This window comes from Camelus dromedarius, chromosome 7 (assembly GCF_036321535.1).
Source record: "Camelus dromedarius isolate mCamDro1 chromosome 7, mCamDro1.pat, whole genome shotgun sequence".
Lineage (NCBI taxonomy): Eukaryota > Metazoa > Chordata > Mammalia > Artiodactyla > Camelidae > Camelus > Camelus dromedarius.
The window spans coordinates 63,896,676-63,918,848 of record NC_087442.1 but is presented as its reverse complement, the minus strand read 5'-3'; the positions used below and the strand labels follow the sequence as shown (position 1 = coordinate 63,918,848).

The following is a 22,173-nucleotide window of genomic DNA, read 5'->3' as shown; positions in this document are numbered from 1 at the left end:
AGACCTCTTATGTAGAGACAGTGTCAGTAGCTACTTAGTAATCAGCCTGTATAATTATGTTTTTCCTTTCTAATTGTCTAAAACTTTCCCTTTTATTTTATATATATATACGTGTACCATATGAATAGACATATTTCTATATATGTGTATATATGAAAAAGAAAACACAAAGAGGTAGCAGGGATTGTCTTTGAAAGTTAGAGAAAGTAGAATTGACAAGTTGAAAGATGGGTGTAAATGTATACCCCTGAGTAGTCACATTGCTGCACTGAAAACCTGGTGTCTCAACTTCTCATCTGTCACTTTCTTACTGTACTTCAGAGTTGGAGCCATTCCATCTATCCGAAATGAGTAGATCTCTCTGGTTTTTCAAATCTCCTGTATAATTCAGTCATACTTTCTCCTTAGTCACTCAGAATGGGTGAATATGCTATAAGCATAATGATTGGATGCTCATTTGATACATGATTAATCATGTTCTCTCAACTTTCTGAAGTTCATAATCTGAATCCAGTTGACTAATTAGTGGTCTGGATTTTTAACATCATGGTTAAAAGAAAGAATATAAGAGATATATTTTTCTTTAAGCATTTGTGTATTTAAAAAAAAAGAAACAAGGAAAGGTAATCCTATGTTATAACCAGACAAAGTTGTTTATCTACCATGGATACAGGACATAAGTTTTATAGTGTCCATTTTTATTGTAATTTTTATATAGCTTCATTCCATTTTTTTTTAACAAGAAAGAGTAAAAATCTTAGAAAAGAGGAAAATGGTAGACAATTACTAAGTCAATAAATATCTGCAGATGTTTGACAGAAAGATTTAGATATACGTATATAGTTTTCTAATTTACAGATACACTATTTTAAAAAACTCATTATCATCATTATCAGGTATCAGAGTACACTAGCTAAAATCACATTCATTTTCTGGGCTAGGATTTGTAAATAAGGTGCTGTTGTGGAAGAATTCCTCAACTGGATGACTGCTGATGATTTCCCATCTGCTGCAGTTGGAAAAGAGTCATGGCAGTTGTATTCATCCCTCATTTTAGGTGAAAACCCAGCAGGTAGTTAATTGCTCTTAAGTATATGTTGCCCCTGAAGTCAGGGACTTTACTTCTCTTGCGCTTATCTTGAACTTAAATGAAAATCATATTGGAAAGCTTTCTATTAATGACTGAGAAGATTGACACACACAAAGGAGAGACAGTTAGGAAAGCTGAGCCTGGGGATTTCTTAGTTAAAGAAATTGTTTTATCAGGGACAGCTGATGTAACCTGTCCTATCTGTAGCTGTTTACTGGTTTAGTCCTTGTTTGAGACAGACCTCATTCCTTCAGGCATGCAGTATTATTGAAGCCAGACTCCACAAAAGCCATAAAACACAGTTCCTCCTCAAAGTAGCTAAATTATGTCATCTCACTGAGTGGAAGTTAGATTTCTTATTAGAACTTTGGTGGCCAAGCTTTAACATTACTGAATTGTCTCTTAAGACCTTGTCAGTTTTCCCTACTTTGCTGCACTAAACCTGGGAAACCAGACTGCTCTGTAGAAAGAGGATGCTAATGTCCTGTTTGATGGTGATAAACACACATGTTATTGCTTGGACAGCCCTGGAAGTAATTTAATTGCGTTTAACAAATTGTATATTCAGCTTTCTTTGTCATTACAATAAAAATTTGCCACCAGATATTTTATAGTTATGTCTATATGTGTAATTACAGTATTTAAATCTAGGAAATTTATAAATATTTAGTGTGTTTTAATTTTTATTTATAAATATGTTAATTTTATAGTCTGTTTTAATCTATATTTGTATCATGGAGGTATATGTAGTAGACTTAGTAAAAGTCTACTTTAGTAGACTTTAGTAAGCTCAGTTAATTTACCTTTATTGTTTAGGAATAAAAATGTATATTTAACTTCAAAAGAACATTGTTGATATATTAGCTTTTGCTTCATTCAAGCTCTACCCTAAAAAGATGTAGCAGGTAATGAAAATACTGGTGTTTAACAAGATCAAGTATCTAATTACTTTACTGGATCAATTTTGTAGTGGACCTGGCATCACAATCTCTTTCGAGTCCGCTTTTCTCTCCCTATGGCCTACTGCTCCCCTGGTTTTTACTCTCTGTTCTTTAAATGAGCCTCCCCCCTATCCCTTCTGCAGCTTTGTTTGTGATAGACCCTTCCATGCATGTGCCTTGACTCAATTTTACATATCCACGTCCTATCCCATCTTCAAGTCCCACTCATACTGTGAAACTTTCCTGGCTTCTGACAAGATACTGTCTTTGACTAAACTTCGGTTATATTCCTCTAAGTCCTCTTCTTGACTCGGCCTTGACTTTGCCACCCCCTCCCCCCATCCCCAATCCTGTCCTTGCCAGGCCTGCATAGCTCGGTTTTAGTAAGAATCCTGCTAAGTCAATTTATAGGAAATCCCCCCACCTTTGATACCTGATTGCTTAATCTACCTTCAGTAGGAATCTTGTTAGATCAGTTTATCAAGAATCCGCCCTACTCTTAATGTCTCCTCTTAGTACTTTTCCACCCACCAGTGAACCTCTAACCTGCTCCCTGACTATAAATTTCCACTTGTTCTTGTTATACTCAGAGTTGAGCCCTATCTCATTCTCCACTATTGTAATAGTCTTGAATAAAATTGTACTGTTTTAACAAATGTCAGAATAATTTCTTCTTTTTCACGGTTCATTTACTGCCTTGTTAGAGTCCCCTTGACCTCCTCACATGTATGTAACGTATTCTCTTATGTGTATACCTTATTCTTCACCAGCTGTTACAATGCTATTAATAGTTGCTTAATACACGTTAATTATGTAATGATTGGGGAAAATGTTTAGGAATACTCTGATCAGGCTCTTTAAGTGTGAGAAGACTTTAACATGTGGCCCTTGGGAGTAGAGATTTGTAGTCAGAACATATGAAGTTCTTTCTTCAACTACACATTTGATTACATGGGTCTCAGTTCTTCTGGGTCTAGGATCATGTATCTGGGTTCAAAGCATAAAATCTGCTAGAATGTCTATCCTGGAGATGTTTTGAGTGCTGTTTCCTATCATTGGGTTGAAGTACCCCTGGAAGACTGAACTCCAGCCAGGCCAGCTCAGAGGAGCTGTGCCCCATAGGTCCTTCCCCTATGCAACTGTCAGTCCTAAACACTGTGTGCCCAGTCAGGCCTCTGTTGCTTAGCTAGCAGGATTGCTGTCACCGATAAATCAAAATACAGGAGTCATAAGATTTTATGGAAGAAAGGAGTACTTGGGACAGTTTTTTCAAAAAGGAAAGTTTGAGCTTGTTTGAACTTGAGTCTTCTTGGGTTCTTATTTCAGTCCATCCAGTAAAAGAATATATTGTTAAACCACAGTAAAAAAAAGTGAATGACCAAATAAGGTCGGATAGCATTAAAAAAATAATCTACACGTAGGAAAAAAAGTCTAGAAGATGCATTGCATATGTTGAAGAATTTACCTCTGAAGAGTGGGATTATGATTGATATAAACAATATTTTTTCTGTATTTTCCAACTACTCTGCCATAAACATGCATTACTTTTGTAATTAGGGTAAGACTTATTAAGGCCGTTCTAAAAGGTACTGATTTATTTCGAGGTTGGTGAAACATTATTAGAAACCACAAAGAATAATGACATTTCTATGAGAGTAAGTAATCATAAGTGTCTTAAAAAAAATACTGGTGTAAGGTGAGTGCCTCTGTCGAATGAAGGAGGAGTATGAGTGTGTGGACCATACACCTTTCTTCCGCAGTTCACACCCTAATTATTGCTACCCCACAGAGAATTTATGAGTATGGGTAGTGAAGTCCAATCTCCTACGTCCAAGTTGTGAAGCTGCTGCTTCAAGTTGTGTGATTGAGAACTGTGCCTTGGTTTCTTTATAAGGTGGAGATAGCAATAATGTCTCCCACACAGAGGTGCTATAGGGATCAAATTAGTGTAAATAAAGTCCTTGTCCCAGGGTCTGCCACACCGTAGGTGCCTTAACAATAGGGGTATTTAACATGAGTTCTGTTTTTGAGTTTAAGACAACTATCTTGATTTTAACCTTCCTAGCTGTGTATAAAGTCATTTCATTCCAAATCTGGCTGGCTGGTTTATACTCTGGCTGTATTGCTAGGGTTTGGAAGTAATACTAGCATAGATCTTATCATACAAAATACATATAATTTTTTATAAAGGTCTTTCTTTATGTAATCAGCTCTTTAGTAATGTGTGAATTAATTTAAACCCTGATCTTCAACATGTGTAGGTAAGTTTTTTTGTTGTTTTTTTTTCAGGAGGGGAGGTAATTAGGTTGGTTTGTTTGTGTGTTAATTGGATTTAGAATTGAACCCAAGACCCTGTGCATGCTAAGCATGCACTCTGCCACTTGAACTATACCCTCCCTCCCCAACATGTGTAAGTAGATTTTTTTTTTGACTTGATAGGTAATTGAATTATTTTTCACATTGCACTCTACTTGTCCATAAAACAGTTCACTTTAGTGTCACTTTTATTTTTAGGAGGATAGTCTTTCAGATTTAGGTAATTCATCCAACCCTTTTTGTCATAAAAGATTTAAATCTAACTAGATACATTTGGCTTTGCTTGATTTTTTTAAATTTCATTTGAAAGATATTTAACAATGACATATTTTCTGTAATTATGAAAGTACATTTTAATTGGAGCAAACAAAAATCACTCATAATGCTCTTGACTTGATGTAGATTTTCTAGTCCTTTAACTAAGCTATTATGTATTTATAATAACTTTCTTTGTGGGTTCTTCATGGGCCTTTGCAGCCAAAAAAAAAAGAAAACACTTGCTGGCTATCCTGTTTGTAACATAAACCCAAGGTACGGTGTATGGTGTATTGTGGGATGTGTGTGTGTGTGTGTCTGTCTCTCTGTCTTCATTAGACTGGGAGAATGGGTTTAGAATAGTCTGAACTCTGAATACCCCTGCCTTAATGGCTCTCCTGGGCTGCTTTAATTGTTTTATCCGGCTGTTCCAAACTTCACTTAATTTCATAAGATTGTTTGAATGGAGATGCCAGATCTTTGTGGTTAACACTACTTAGCAGGGAGTATTTGGGGACACCCCAGAGCCTCTTGGTGACTCAGTGACGTGTTTTTTGGTGCATCTCATTTAACTTCTTTGGAGATGCTTTCTTCCTGAGAGTGGAAGCTTGATCTCTCTCTCAGGATGCTGAATAAGTATGTCTCCACTAGAGGAAGGGGAACATTTACGACTCTGCTAGAGAAATGGGAACATCATGCTTTAAACATACCTCAGAACCAGGAAACTTGAAATTCTATAAGGGTGAGCATCAAGCTTTATCGTCTTTTCTTCAATACCAGCTCATGTAATGGCTCACTGTGATTGTAATGATGTAGTTATTAGACTTTTTAAAAAGAAACTTATGAATGTGTGGATTTCTTTAGATGTAGTACAAGGTATAGTATGGAGTACAAATTAGTCACCAAATAATAGGTAATCCAAGGTAGGGGAAAATTATCATTAAGATGTATTTCCATTTATTTTTTGCTTTTTTGAAGCATTTTTTTTATGGGAGAAAAAAGTTACTGAAAATAAAAATCTATTTGAAGTGGCAACTTGACCTCAGAAGAAGAAAATTTGATTTCTCTAGAAATGTAAAATGCAGTCTTTCCAAAGATCTCAGTAATATGTTTCCCCAGACAAGTGTGCTTGAAGGTGAGACTAGAGAAAAATGAAACAAAATCAAAAAACCCTACTTCTTTTTTCTTTCTTTACCTTCACAACATCCCTTAATTCTTAGTTTTCAGCACATATGAATGCATATGGGTGTTGTATGTTCAGGGATACGGATTGTTGTATGTACATTGCAGATAAAAATTTATAGAACTAATTAACAAAGTAATCTTCAAGTCTCTCTATGTGTGAAAAATTAGTCTCTAAAAACTCCTTAAAATGAACTACATTTTACTTTTTGTGAAGCCCTCCCATCTCATCAGATAAATATAGTCCTTCTCTAGTAATTTCAGGAGTAGTGTAACGGTCTTTCTGGGCATCTTTTCCATGCTTTGTGCTTTCTCTTGATTAGTTAGCAATTCTTCCATTCCTTGTTACTTTTTTTTTTTTTTTTTTAAAGAAACCCACCTTTCATCACGGTGCATTTTAGTTGCTTGATACTGTTTTATTTCTTCTTTGGCTGGTAATCTCCTCAAGGGCTGTATACATGTGACTTTTGTTCTCCCAAGAATGGTCCCTTACCACCGGAGATATCACAGAAGAATATCAAGAAGTGTACAATCTATTGCCCTAAAACACTTGATGGTTAATGTATCAACATAGATGATAAGTGCCTCTCAAAAGCAAACAAACATCAGACCAGATAACCACAATTCGATCCAACTCTGTGAGGGAAGGAGAGGAAGCATCAGAAACTTAGGAAAAGCTCAGGTTTGAAGTTTACACACAAAAGATGCTGTTGGCACATACTAATACATATAAAATAAACAGGTTTATACTGTATAGCACAGGGAACCATATTCAATATCTTGTAACCTATGGTGAAAAAGAATATGAGAACAAATGTATGTATGTTGCTATGTGACTGAAGTATTGTGCTGTACACCAGAAATTGACACAACATTGTAAACTGACTGTACTTCAATAAAAATAAAAATTAAAAAAGATGCTATTGAGGTAGAAACAAGTACAATCATTCACCTGTTTTGCTTATATCATTGCTACCAAGGAGAGTCAACTTCTAGCACCAAAGTGCAGAGCAAACATAGGAATGAATTAAATTATTATATGCCTTAGGAAGTTTGCTGGTACTATGCTGTTTCATAGAATTTTAAAGAAATTAGAAGTTGAGATTGTCCCATCACTGTCAGCCATGTTTGAGGAACTATGAAAAATTGGAGAGGCATTAGCAGCTTTGAGATGTCCAAATGTTCACAGAAAAAGATGAATTTTGTGAACCAGAGCCAAGGGAAATACTGTAACTGTCCCTTGAATGCCCTTCTCATTCCCACTCCTCCAGGAGAAAACTTTAGGACAGATTATCATTCACATGATTTCTGAATAAATAAAAATGGAAAGCAAAATGGTAATGCAGGAGTTCATAAAGAATTATGTCAAACCCAAATAACCTTACTTCCTTTTTCTGATGAGATTGTTAAGCTAAGGGACTAGCAGAACACTGTAGATGTTGGATATCTGCTTGTTTTTCAAACATAGGTAAATATTTCCAATTATGTTCTGACAGGTAGGAGAGTGATAGGTGGTTGAGTGATATGCTATTGCTGGTGGTGGATTTAAAACTGGCTGGTAAGAGTGATAGGGGTTCTAGGACCTCTTTTACATGGTAAAAGGTTGACTCATTGCTCACCACTGAGCTTCATGAACTGTGTGCGTGATGCAAATTTTCCAGGACAGTCTAGTGTAGAGGCAGAAGGTTAGGGCATTGGTCTGGGACAGAGCGGGCCACAGAGAGGAAGGACTGAATTAGAGAGTTTGAGAAGAGAAGGGAGGAAGGGAGAGAGAGAAAGAGAAAGAGAAGACAATGAAGCCAGTTCCCCCCAAAAGTGGATGGTTTGGGTGTCAAGAGTGTGATTCAAAAGCATTGCCCTGGACCTTATCCTGTTCAGTGTTTTCATTGTTGTTGCCAGTGCTCGTCAAAAACAAGAATGGAATTTAAAGCAGACATGAGAGGCATGAGCAGTTGGTTGCTGTTGACAAGTTGTTTTATTAGGGATATCAGACTCCCAAAATCATCTTTAAAAAGTGAATTATTAGGCATAGGGCAAGTTAGAGATGATGTGATTGCGGGGCCCATGAAGAAAACTCAGGGGTTTCATCGTTGGCAAGATCCACGAGTTTACAGTATTTTGTGACTATCACAGCTGAATACATGCTTAGGCCAAATGAGTGTAAGTTTGGTTTCCGGCATGGGTCAGGGTACTGTCCCCGTCCACTCAGACTCATCAGACCACATCTGGTAGGGTGTACACCCTGGCAGCCCCATCTTCAAAGGGATTAATCAGCTGAGAATTTGCCACAAGCTTGCAATTAAGACTCTGAGGGCCCTCAAAATAGTTGAAAAATTTTGAATGTTTATTGAGACAAAGGAGACTGCAGTGTTGGAGAGAGCAGACAAAGGAAGAGAGGCAATGGGAAGTTGATGTCAGAACTCTGAAGGCTTAACACAGTGGCTCTCAACCCTGGTTACACTTAAGAATCACCCAGGAAGTTTTTAAACATATGGATGCTAGTAAATGTGCACAGAGGGAAGACCATGTGAAGACACAGGGAGAAGATGTCTATCTACAAACCAAGGAGAGAGCCTTCAGCAGAACCAAAACCTTGATCTTGAATTTTAGCTTCCAAAATTGTGAGAAACAAATTTCTGTTGTTTCAGACAAACAAACAAACAAAAGAAACCAACAAAAAAAACCCCAAAATGGATGCTAGAAACCCACCCCGTATCAATTAAATCAGGGGTGGGGCCAGGCATTGATATATTTTAAAGCTCTCTAGTTGATTCTAAAACGTAGCCAGGGTTGAGAACGTGTACCTTAGTCTTCTGTGCAGGTGCAGAGGCTGGCCCCAGCTCTCTCCAGGCCTTGTCTAAGGCACGCAGGGGCAGCTACGCTGAGCAGCAGCCAGAGCGGCAGCCCCGATTCCACCTGCTTCCAAGAGGAGGTTGGGATGGAATCTCCTCTGCCTCACACCGCTGTTTACCACAGACACTACCCATGGTGTAAAACTCCCTGATTATCTGCTGTCTCTCAAACCTCACTGCATACTTCTCACTGCCTCTCTTACCTGTCCCTTTCCCCTGTCCTTCAGGCTCTTTTCATGTTGTCTAGATTTAGAATATTATTCTCTGCTCAACAGACTCTTACATGATACCTCTTTCTGAGTGTTTGCTTTACTCCTGCTATGACAGAATACTGGTTCACTCTTGAGTTTATTACTTCCCTTGAAGTCCTCCAAATGACTCACAAATTTTTATGTCTAGCCTAGGTTTTTGTACTGAGATCCAGACCCATAAATGCTAATGCTTTCACTTGCTGACAAAGATCCTCCCAAATAGGACTGTTGGTTCCTTCTGTCTGAGTCTCCTTTTCTTTAGTTTCCCTTGACTCGGTACATGTACCCGCATCCACCCAGACACTGAAGTCAGGGCATTCAGAGTCATCCTTTGCCACATGCCCAGTGCCCAATCCAGTTTATCCTAACAGCCTGTTGATTCTGTCTTCAGAATACTGTTTTCCTTTTTCCCGTTGCTCTACCAATACTCTGATTCTTTGTAGCCACCATCTTTCTTTCCCAGGGACCAAGGCAGTAGCTTCTTCACTTCCCTCCCTGCTCCCACTGTTGTTCACTAGACCATAGTGAGGGAGCTGCAGACACGTAATTTAATCACGTTATCCCTTTTCTTCAGATTCCCCAGTGGCTTTTTAGCAACCCCTTCTGTGGCCCTTAAGGACGTCCATGACCTGACTCTCCTGTCCGTTTCTCCATGTCCCCCAACCCCACCTGCCACTGGCCAACAAGCTCCAGCCACTCTTCCTTTCTTGTATTTTTGTTTAACATTTTGTGTTCTCTGCCTTTGGGCTTTTGTACAGGCTGTTCCATCTGCCTGGAATGTTCTTTGCTTACTATTTTATATTTTTTGTTTCATCTGAAATGTCATATTTTCAGAGAATCTTTCCCTAACTGTCTAATATAAAATAGGTTCTTTATCTTTTTTTATGATACGCTGTGGTTTTCGTTCATCATATTTATCCCAATTTGTGATAGGTATTTTTTTTTTAATTGTTAAAGAACTTATTATGGAAAATTAGTAGAGGCCAGATTTATGATAAATCCCCATGATCCCATTACCTAGTTTCCAACATGGGCAACCGGCGTCTAACCTTGTTTTATCTATATTTGTTCCTCCCAATTATTATTTTTTTAACATTTTTTATTGATTTATAATCATTTTACAATATTGTGTCAAATTCCAGTGTTCAGCACAATTTTTCAGTTATACATGAACATATATATATTCATTGTCACATTTTTTTCTTTGTGAGCTACCATAAGAACTTGTATATATTTCCCTGTGCTATACAGTATAATCTTGTTTATCTATTCTACAATTTTGAAATCCCAGTCTATCCCTTCCCATCCCAGCCCGCTTGGCAACCACAAGTTTGTATTCTATGTCTATGAGTATATTTCTGTTTTGTATTTATGCTTTGTTTTCTTTTTTTTTAGATTCCACATATGAGCAATCTCATATGGTATTTTTCTTTCTCTTTCTGGCTTACTTAGAATGACATTCTCCAGGAGCATCCATGTTGAGGCAAATGGCGTTATGTTGTCAGTTTTTATGGCTGAGTAGTATTCCATTGTATAAATATACCACATCTTCTTTATCCATTCATCTGTTGATGGACACTTAGACTGTCTCCATGTCTTGGCTATTGTAAATAGTGCTGCTATGAGCATTGGGGTGCAGGTGTCATCCTGAAGTAGGGTTCCTTCTGGATATATGCCCAGGAGCGGGATTCCTGGGTCAGACGGTAAGTCTATTCCTAGTCTTTTGAGGAATCTCCATACTGTTTTCCACAGTGTCTGCACCAAACTGCATTCCCACCAGCAGTGTAGGAGGGTTCCCCTTTCTCCACAGCCTCTTCAGCATTTGTCATTTGTGGATTTTTAAATGATGGCCATTCAGACTGGTGTGAGGTGATACCGCATTGTAGTTTTGATTTGAATTTCTCTGATAGTTAGTGATATTGAGCATTTTTTCATGTGCCTATTGATCATTTGTATGTCTTCCTTGGAGAATTGCTTGTTTAGGTCTTTTGCCCATTTTTGGATTGGGTTGTTTGGTTGTTTCTTATTGAGTCATATGAGCTGCTTATATATTCTGGAGATCAAGCCTTTGTCTGTTTCATTTGCAAAAATTTTCTCCCATTCCATAGGTTGTCTTTTTGTTTTACTTATGGTTTCCGTTGCTGTGCAGAAGCTTGTAAGTTTTGTTAGGTCCCATTTGTTTATTCTTGCTTTTATTTCTATTGCTTGAGTAGACTGTTCTAGGAGAACATTTTTGAGATGTATGTGAGATAATGTTGACCTCTGTTTTCTTCTAGGAGGTTTATTGTATCTTGTATTACGTTTAAGTCTTTGATCCATTTTGAGTTTATTTTTGTGTATGGTGTAAGGGAGTGTTCTAGCTTCATTGATTTACATGCTGCTGTCTGGTTTTCCCAACACCATTTGCTGAAGAGACTGTCTTTATTCCATTGTATATTCTTGCCTCCTTTGTCGAAGATGAGTTGACCAAAAGTTTGTGGGTTCATTTCTGGGCTCTCTGTTCTGTTCCATATGTCTGTTTTTGTACCAATACCATGCTGTCTTGATGACTGTAGCTCTATAGTATTGTCTGAAGTCTGGGAGAGTTATTCCTCCAGCCTCTTTCTCTTCAGTAATGCTTTGGCAATTCTAGGTCTTTGATGGTTCCATATAAATTTTATTATGATTTGTTCTAGTTCTGTGAAATATGTCCTGGGTAATTTGTTAGGGATTGCATTAAATCTGTAGATTGCCTTGGGCAGTGTGACCATTTTAACAATATTGATTCTTCAATCCAAGAGCATGGGATATCTTTCCATTTTTTAAAGTCTTCTTTAATTTCCTTCATCAATGGTTTATAGTTTTCTGTGTATAATTCTTTCTCCTCCTTGGTTAGATTTATTCCTAGGTATTTTATTACTTTGGGTGTTATTTTAAAGGGGATTGTTTCTTTACTTTCTTTTTCTGTTGATTCATTGTTAGTGTAAAGAAATGCAACTGATTTTTGAACATTAATCTTCTAACCTGCTACCTTGCTGAATTCTTCGTTTTTGTGTGGACCTTTAAGCATTTTCTACATATAGTAACATGTCAGCATATAGTGACACTTTTGCCTCTTCTTTTCCAATTTGGATCCCTTTTATTTCTCTCTCTTAGGCCTGATTGCTGTGGCTTGGACTTCCAAGACTATGTTGAATAGCAGTGGTGATAGTGGGCATCCTTGTCTTGTCCCAGATTTTAGTAGGAAGCTTTTCACTGTTGAGTACTATGCTGGCTGTAGGTTTGTCATATATAGCTTTTATTATGTTGAGTTATGTTCCCTCTATACCCACTTTAGTGAGAGTTTTTATCATAAACGGGTGTTGAATTTTATCAAATTCTTTTCCTGCATCTATTGAGATGATCATGTAGTTTTTGTCCTTTCTCTTGTTGATGTGATGTGTTACATTGATTGATTTGCGTATGTTGAACCACCCTTGTGTCCCTGGGATGAACCCCACTTGGTCATGATGTATAATCTTTTTTATGTGTTGTTGGATTCTATTTGCTAAAGTTTTGGTGAGGATTTTGGCATCTATGTTCATCAGTGATATTGGCCTATAATTCTCTTTTTTGGTGGTGTCTTTGGCTGGCTTTGGTATCAGGGTGATGGTGGCTTCATAGAATGAGTTTAGGAGTATTCCCTCCTTTTGAATCGTCTGGAAGAGTTTGAGAAGGACTGGTATGAGTTCTTCTTTGTATGTTTCGTAGAATTCCCCAATGAAGCTGTCCAGCCCTGGACTTTTATTTGTAGGGAGGTTTTTTATTGCTATTTCGATTTCATTTCTAGTGATCGGTTTGTTCAAGTGGTCAGTTTCTTCTTGATTCATTCTTGGTGGACTGTATGTTTCTAGAAACTTGTCCATCTCCTCTAGGTTATCCAGTTTGGTTCCATATAGTTTTTCATAATATTCTCATATGATATTCTGTATTTCTATTTTATTTGTTGTAATTTCTCCATTTTCCTTTCTTTTTTTTGCTAATTTGTGCTCTCTCTTTTTTCTTTGTGAGTTTGGCCAGAGGTTTGTCGATTTTACTTACTTTTTCAAATAATCAGCTTTTGGTTTGGTTAATGGTTTTGTATGGTTTTCTTAATCTCTATTTTATTTATTTCCTCCCTGATCTTTGTAATTTCCTTCTTTCTGCTGCCTTTTGGGTTTTTTTGTTCTTTTTCTAGTTCATTTAGTTGGTGGGTTAAATTGTTTGAGATTGTTCTCTTTTTTTTTTTTTTTTTTGAGGAAGGCCTGTATCGCTATAAACTTCCCTCTTAGCACTGCCTTTGCTGTGTCCCATAAATTTTGTGTGGTTGTGCTTTCCTTTTCATTTGTCTCAAGGTATTTTTTAATTTCAGCTTTGATTTCCTCATTGACCTATTGGTTTTTTAATAGCATATTGTTTAATCTCCATGCTTTCCTTTTTTCTCCTTTGTTTCTCTTTTGTTGATTTTTAGTTTCATGGCATTGTGGTCAGTAAAGATGCTTGAGATAATTTCTATCTTCTTAAAATTGCTGAGGTTTCTTTTGTGCCCAAGTACATGATCAATCCTGGAAAGTGTTCCATGTGCACTTGAAAAGAATGTATATCCTATTTTTGGGGGGTATATTGCTCTGAAAATATCCACCAAGTCTAATTTTTCTATTGTATTATTTAGTTTCTCTGTTGCCTGACTTATTTTCTGTCTGGAAGATCTGTCTAGTGATGTTAATGCGGTGTTAAAATCTCCAACTATGATTGTATTCCCATCAATATCCCCCTTTATCTCTGTTAGTTATTGTTTTATGTATTTAGGTGCTCCTATATTGGGTGCATATATATTAACGAGTGTAATATCCTCATCTTGTATCACTCCTTTAATCATTATAAAATGTCCTTCTTTATCTTTCTTTATGGCCTTTATTTTAAAGTGTATTTTGTCTGAAATCAGTACTGCAACACCTGTGTTTTTGGCTTTTCCATTTGCATGGAGCATCCTTTTCCATCCTTTCACTCTCAATCTATATGTGTCCTTCTCCCTAAAGTGGGTCTCTTGTATGCAGCATATTGAAGGTTCTTGCTTTATTATCCAGTCTGCCACTCTGTGTCTTTTGACTGGAGCATTTAGCCCATTAACATTTACAGTAATTAATGATAGATGTGTGTTTATTGCCATTTTGAACTTCTCTTTGCAGTTGATTTGGTATTTCCTCTTTGTTCCTTTCTTCTTCCTTTGTGGTTTTTTAATTTTCCTTTGTATTATCATGGATTTTATTTAGATTTTGTGACTCCCTTGTAAGTTTTTGGCTTGTGGTTACCCTTTTCTGTAAGTCCATTAGCCCATTACTGTATTTTGAACCCACCCTACTGAAAACAAAAAATTTAAAAAAGAAAGAAAAAAAATACTCTATATTTCCTTGCTTCCCTCTCCCACTCTTAATGATTTTGATGTCTTCTTTTACAATTTCATGTTTATTTTATTTGTAATTCATATCACCTTTCCAGTTATGAGTTTCTCATTTCTGTAGCATCCTGCTGCTTTTCTATTTAGAGTAGACCTTTCAATATTTCTTTTAGCATGGGTTTAGTATTGCTAAACTCTTGTAGTTTTTTCTTGTCTGTGAAATTCTTTATGTCTCCTTCTATCCTGAAGGATAGCCTTGCTGGATAAAGTATCCTAGGCTGCATCTTTTTTTCATTCAGGACTTTGAATATATCTTGCCACTCCCTTCTGGCCTGTAGTGTTTGTGTAGAGAAATCAGCTGAGAGCCTTATGGGGGTTCCCTTGTAACTTACTCTTTGCCTTTCTCTTGCTGCCTTTAGGATCATTTCTTTATCCTCGACTCTGGCCATCTTGATTATGATATGTCTTGGTGTGGATCTCTTTTGGTTCTTCCTGTTTGGGACCCTTTGAACTTCCTGTACTTGGATATCTGATTCCTTCTTTAAGTTTGGGAAGTTTTCAGTCATGATTTCTTCAAAAACCTTTTCAATCCCCTTTGATCTTTCTTCCCCTTCTGGGACCCCTATCATGCGAAGATTGGCATGCTTTATATTATCCCATAGGTCCCTTATGTTCCTTTCATTTGTTTTTATTTGTTCATCTTGCAGTTGTTCTGATTGGGTGCTTTCTGTTGTCCTGTCTTCTAGGTCACTAATTCGTTCCTCTGCATTATCTAGTCTGCTTTGCACAGCCTTTAGATCCATTCTCATCTCAGCCAATGAGCTTACCAATTCTACTTGGCTCTTTATAGCTTTGATTTAATTTTTGACATGTTTTATATTTCTAAACATGATCTCTTTTAGTTCCTTCAATACTTTGATCACTCCTTTTTTGAAACCTTAATCTAGTAGGCTATCGATGTCTATTTCATTGATCGTTCTTTCAGGGGATTTCTCTTGTTCTTTTAATTGGGAATGGTTTCTCTACTTCTTCATCCTCCTCATATCTCTCTGGCACTGTGGCTTATGGAGTATCAATTATCTATTGTGGTCCTTAAAGGAGTTTATTTATTTATCTATCTAATGCCTGTGTAGGAATAAACACATTTTTGGCATCTTTGTCTTTTCAAGAGGACAATTTTTTTTGGAGTTCTGCAGGTGCTCTGGTTGGCTGAGTGGGTCTGTGGATGTGAGTCTTGGTGTATCTGTGGAAGAGGGTGAGCTACGAGCATCCTACTACTCCGCCATCTTGGCCTCGTCCCTCAATACCTCTCTCTTAATCTACGGGTTCTCCTTTTTTTTTCTTGAAATTTATTTGTTGATGAAGCAGTTTCATTTTCTTATAGTTTCCTATAGCCTGTTTTTTTTTTTTGTTTTTTTGTTTTTTTGTTTTTTTATCATGTCCTAAGGTGTTGTTTAACTTGTTTCCTTACCTCCTTAGAATAAGTAGTTAGATTTAGAGTTGGTCAGATTAGGTTGGATTTATTCTGTTAAGGGGATGAGCACTTCCATCATGAGACACATATCTGGTAGCCACTTTTTGTGACTTGAGCAACTGTTAATAGTGATACTAAAATTCTTTCATTCCCTCTTCATTTGTTACATGCAGTGCATCTATACAGAGAAACTTCCACATATCAACTATCTGGTCACACTGAGGTACAGTGTGTATGAAAGCATATGAAAAGGGAAGGTAAATTCTTGATATATTCTCTTTATTTAATAGTTTTTAAACAAATGAGATGGTTCCATAGTACCCTCCAAATGTGACTCATGAGGGTTTTTTAGTATGTATCTCATTATCAACTTATTGAGTTAAACAGAGTTGATACCTTTCAAACACAGATATTAGTTTAGTGATGCTTAAATTGTCCCATCTTTGATGAGCGAGAGACTCCTACCTCCCTTTGATGTGTCTCAGCCGTCTTTGTAGTTACATGTTTTAAATCTGGCTTCACAGTAGATGTAAGAGCAGGGACCATGTCTGTCTTGTTTATCCTTTATACCAAGCACAGAATCATAGTCTCCTAATTAGTATTTGTCGAGAGGCAGGATATTGAAAATTAAGTGCAGGGCTATCTTGTAGAAAAGCATTTAGTTTAGTCTTTGTTGACTCAGAACTCGAATCAGAGAGTAGAAATTACAGGAAGCAAATTTCAGCTTAACATAAAGAAGAACTAAATAACTAGGGGTATAGTAGGGGAGTTAAGTTCTATCAAGGTCTTTTGAGGGGCTACTTTGTTCCAGGGAGTGGGAGGACCACTATAGACAATCAAGCCCCTCAGGATCTTTTTGTCTGTTCAGGAGCCTGAATGATCACTGGGGTTACTTCTTCTTGCAAGGTAGTAAGACTCCCAGATCCTTTGTTGACAGATTTTATTTTTGGAACGATGCAAATTAAAAATTATTGAAATGTAATTATTTTATTTTCCCCATGAACAATATATGTCCCTCTGATTTTATGCTCCAAAATATTACAAGTTTTTATATTAAAAATGTCATTATCAATGTTTTTTTTTTTTTTTATCAAATGTACAAACTCTTAATAGTTGTTGATTGGGCATATACCATTCTCTCATTGCTTTAAATCCTCAAGACTTTTTGCATTATTATTCACATCCTAATAAGTAGCCATTACACTATTCATTTATAAATCTTTGGATTTTATTTTAGAAAAAGAAATTAATTTAACAGAAATAGCATTAGTCTTCTTCCTCTTCTCTCTATATTCTGATGAAGATTAGGGTGAGATGTAATTACTGACAACTTATCTTGAAATTCTAATTTATTTTTCCAGCATAAAATATGGTAGATAACACTTGTAGAATGTTTCAGAATAGCAAAGGTTAAATAGTAGGGGATGATTTCTCATTTACACCAGAACAAAAACTGAATTTGGATGGAGATAGCAAGGCCATTAATATTTAGTTAAGGTTTTAATTCTTGAAGTGTGTATGTGATAAGCTGTAGTCAGGATTTTAACCAGTGTGTTAAGAGGGAATTAATAAAAGAAGCATTAATAGTAAAACCTTTTAAAGTATTTTTAATGACTTTGCCAAAAATGTATAAGTTCAGCCCAAAATATCATCCTTGATTTAACTCCAGCCTGCCATTGTCTCTCCCTCAGTAATATCAACATTTCCTTCTATTGCTTCTCAACCAACACAGTAAGGAAGCAAAAGCACTGCATCTCCCTGCACTCAGTTTTATTTTCCATAGCAGTTTCTCTTCAAACAAAATCATAATGGAAGAGAGAGGCAGAATATATTAAATTTACCAGAGTATATTAAATTTCTTTTAGGTATATTGCCTTAATTTCCTTTATATCCTCTGGACATAATTTCTTCTAGGTGTTAGCACATGAACACTATTTTCAAAGATGACCTAGATAATATTTGTAATTTTGTTTTATTGTACTAAGTTATCTTATGGATTTGAGGTAACTGATGGAGTAGAAAACCTTCAGGCTTTCCTTTGAGGATTGTCCCTAAGGAAATCTCTTTGTGAGATCGTCTTTTGAGCCTGGAAAATTTACCCTAAGTGGGGAGTTTTCCTTTATAGGGCTCACAACATGTTGAATGAACAGATGCATGAAAAAATGAATAGGCTGTTCTCCTTATTCAAAACTTCTAGCTCTTGCTTCACTCACATAAGATCATTTTATTATTTACAAACTTAGGGCACACAGATCTGCGGGTGGAGTTTCTGAAGTTGTCAGAGGTTTGGATTTGTAGTTAGAACCAGGTTGAAAGCTGGCTCCACTTCATTGTGGCTCTCAGAACCCCCAGTGTCCCCATGTCTCTGCATGTGGTTAGCTCTGTTCTTGGGCTTTCCCTTGGCTCTTCCCCCTGATGCAGTTGACAGCTCTTCTCGTGTGATGGACAGACTAGAGCAGTGAGTCACGCATCCTTGGGCCTGAAGTGAGCTTCACAGTGATGCCAAGCTGGGAATGGCAGTTGTTGGAAGCATTAGAAAATAGTAAAAAAAAAAAAAAATTTTGAAATGGGGCCGGGGTAGGGAATAGCTCAGTGGTAGAGCACCTGCTTAGCATGCATGAGGTCCTGGGTTCAATCCCCCGTACCTCCACTAAAAAAAGAAATCTCGGGAGTGGGAGGGGATAAATTGGGAGTTTGAGATCTGGGGATACTAACTAATATATATAAAAGAGATAAACAACAAGTTTTTTCTGTATAGCATGGGGAACTATATTCAGTGTCTTGTAGCAACCTATAATGAAAAAGGATATGAAAATGAATATATGTAGAACTGAAACATGCTGTACACCTGAAATTGACATAACATTGTAAACTGACTATACTTCAATAAAAAAAAATTATGCTACTGATCTAAAAAAAATCTCAAATTAAAACAGCTCCCTGGTTAGCTTAGAACTAGGCACAAACCTGGCAATATCTCCAATAGAAAGTTCTGTGGTAATATTAACACAGTTTAAAGCACTTTTTTTTTGCCTTGTTGTTTACCTGAATTAATGTCTCCATTGCCAATCAAGTCTTGATTGCCTTTTATTCATTAGCCTTTGATTTAATTAATAAGACTTGTAGAGGAATCTTCAATGTTTTCTTGTAAACAGCTCTAATTTATTGATTCAATTTGAATTTTGTAATTATTCTAGAGAGCTTAAATCAATGTTTGAAGTATGTGTTTTGAATATTTAATAAAATAGTTTAAACCACATAAGGTAATTCTTAGATACAATGTTCATTTTGTTTTTCATAGAATAATAGGTATCTTCTTTTGATATCTTTAAAAATGACATTTTGTTCGTATTAGTAACTTAGAATTTCAAATGGTTCAGTCCATATTAAAGTTTTTAAAAAGTATACACCAAAAGTAGAGCATTAGAAAATTTATAACATTACTTTTTCAAAAGCTGCCTTTTCCAAAAGTGGAGCCAGTGACTTAACGTTTTTTTCTCAACTTTAGAACAGAGAGATTCAGTAGTTGGTGAGTGTCTAGACATGAAGAGAGAAACTAATTAAGAAAATAGAGAGCCACAATGACTCTTAGGTTAAAGAGCAATTTGATAATCAATATGGTTCTTAATGGGAAACCAATAAAGCAGTTGGAGAAGAGGGAGATACTGATTAGTGATCTGGGCTTGGATTATTAAAGATAGTGAGGGTTTTTAAACATGTCTGTTGGGTTAGAAAGGTTAATTAACAAAGCACTCTATAAATTCTAAAACTTCAAGGAAATGAAAACTTTACCTGCATGCATCACTGAAAACAAACAGACCTTACCTTTCATTTGAAAAGAGAAAATAAATATTTAAACTAAATATGAAAGAAGATAATGAAATATTTTTATATTTGATATTTCTGAAATTCTTGAAAGTAATAATTTTTATACTTTATTCTTGAGTTATCTTACAGGTATTGGGAAAGAAATATCAGTATATTAACATTATTAATATTCATTTGGTAAAATATTTTGGCGGTCTGCTCTGTACCAGACATTTTTAGGCATTGGACACGTAATAGTTAACAAAACAGAAGATTTCTTTGCTCCTGAAGCCAATAGTCTAGTATAAATTTTAAGGTATTTCTTAGTTTCACATAATATAATACGTAAATCTCAATGTCTTTAACTGCTATGATTATCATAACTATAAGAAATTAATACCTAGAGGTTTAATTCACAGGGAATTATGCTTCAGAATCAGAATTTCATTATCCTGAGTCTTACTCTTTTATGCAGTTTGTCATAGTAAATATGTTCAATTTTTTTTCACTACAAAAATTATGCACATTAGTCTATGAGATTGCTTAAATGTGTTCCTTCTCTAGTTGCATTTAAAGTGTGAGGGCTGGTTCAGTTTAAGGCTCGTCTCCTTTCGGTGTATTACAGGGGACTCACAGCTTCGTGGTCTGAGAGTGTGTTTTAAGCATCTAACCTTCCAACAACATGAATTCCCTATATTCCAGAATTCAGTCCTGGTATATGTAAGTTAATGACCTCAAGGGAAATGGAAAAGCCTTGTGGGAAGAAGGTTGTGTGTGTGTTTTTTTATGGATGAGGGGAGAAGATGTGTAAATGAAGGGAAAATTCCAAGCAGTTCCTGGAATCAGTTCCTGCCTCCTCAGGGAGCCAGTGATGAGCTCAACTGGGCTGCGAGAATCTGTGCAGATGTCAGCACTGCCTGCATCCCAGCCTCAAGCCCCACCAGGGGCGTCCCTTAGTCGTAAAGGATAAAGTGAAGAGCACAAGGTTCAGTCTCCAGTTGAACCCCATGTGCATATTAATTGTTTTGCTTGCACCTGGGTACCTAGAGCATAATTAGGGTTAGAAAAAAATTGAAGTGATGTACTCAGGAGAGGAGAGTTGCAGAGCAGGAAAGCAGCAGGCCTGTCCTCCCAGCTGAAATACAAGAGAAAAGAAACACAACTCCTAACCTTGAGAGGATGGCACATTGTGAACCTTGTAATCAGATGTCTTTTGATTACTGTAACCAGTAACGTATTTAACAATCAGTTCGACGAGGAGTACCCCAGCATGGTTGCGCTGTGATAAATTCCTTGACCTTTCAAATTTTGTGTCCATGGCAGTTTATGTGATCAAAAACAGACAAATTGGATGCAGTTCCTAAAAAAGACATTCAAATTCTTTATTTCAGACTCCGGCACTGGATTCTCCAGGCCACGTGAATTCTCCTTTGCTGGTTCCATAACCTCTAAAGATTTTTGGGTGCAATTTAAATTGTAAAGAGAAACCATTTTTCATCTATCAGATTGGCAAAATCAGTGGTGGATAATATAGTGTATACAGATAAGGGGGGAACAGGAGTTTCTGTTTGCTGAAGGTAGCATAAGTTGGCACAACCTGTATGTAGGATGATTTCTCAGTGTTCATCAGAATTAGAATTTAGAAATTCACATATGTTTTCATCTTGCAATTCTGCTTTTAAGAATTTGTCTTATGGACCTATTTTTATGTGAATGAAATTATGTCCAGGAATATTTATTGCATCATTGTTTTAGTAGCAGAAAATTGGGAATATGCTAAATGCTTATCAGTAAAGGATTGAGATTAAAATTAATATAAACTACATTCATACAATATTTCTATAGTCTTTTAGTAGCAAGAGACAATTTTCTATGAATTTATGAAGAAATCACCCAAATGTATATTGAGTTATAAAAATAATATATGCTGTACCCTCTGGCATACTACCATTTGTGTGTGTGTGTGTGTGTGTGTGTGAGAGTGTGAGTGAACAGTGGTAAATGATGACCTCAGAGCATGGGAGCTGGGTGGCTGAGGGAGGATGTGGCAGGGAAATTTACTTTTCATTAAATGCTTTCTTACAGCTTCTGTACTTTTAATGTGTGCTTGTTTTACCTATTTTAATTAAGAAAGTATGCTGGTAAGCCTTGTAAAGTTAGAAAATAGAGCATTCAACTAGAAGACCAACATAAATAATCATGTCTTTATTTTATTGGATAAAAGTTATCTGCCTCGTGCAATCTTACTTTTAAGTAGAGCCGATATACATTTAGATTGTGTCTGGAAAAGCCATCTGCTTTGTAAAGGTCTTGTGTAATTTTGTAATAGTAAAATATTCATAACTTTTATTTTGATGTTACTTACTACATTATAAAACACTATTAAACCAAATGTAATTTTAGGAGGCTTGAGTTAAAAGAAAATAGTGAAAAAGGAAGGAATGGGTGGTGTTGAGAGAGAGGGAGACAGACAGAGACAGAGAGAGACAGAGAAAGAAGAGGACAGAGAGAAGACTGATCGTTAAGCTTCTGTCCGTGGGGATGAATGACCTCAACTTAAGACTGAAGAAGAAGATATTTCACCAAAGGAAACAAAGGAGCTATTGGAGA

General features: G+C 36.4%; 1 protein-coding gene across 5 annotated transcripts in view; it reads left to right on the top strand.

Annotated features, from left to right (window-relative positions):
• Window positions 1-22,173, top strand: part of CDK14 (cyclin dependent kinase 14) — a 555,862-nt gene that overhangs the window by 217,947 nt on the left and 315,742 nt on the right. The gene's annotated exons all lie outside the window — the stretch shown is intronic.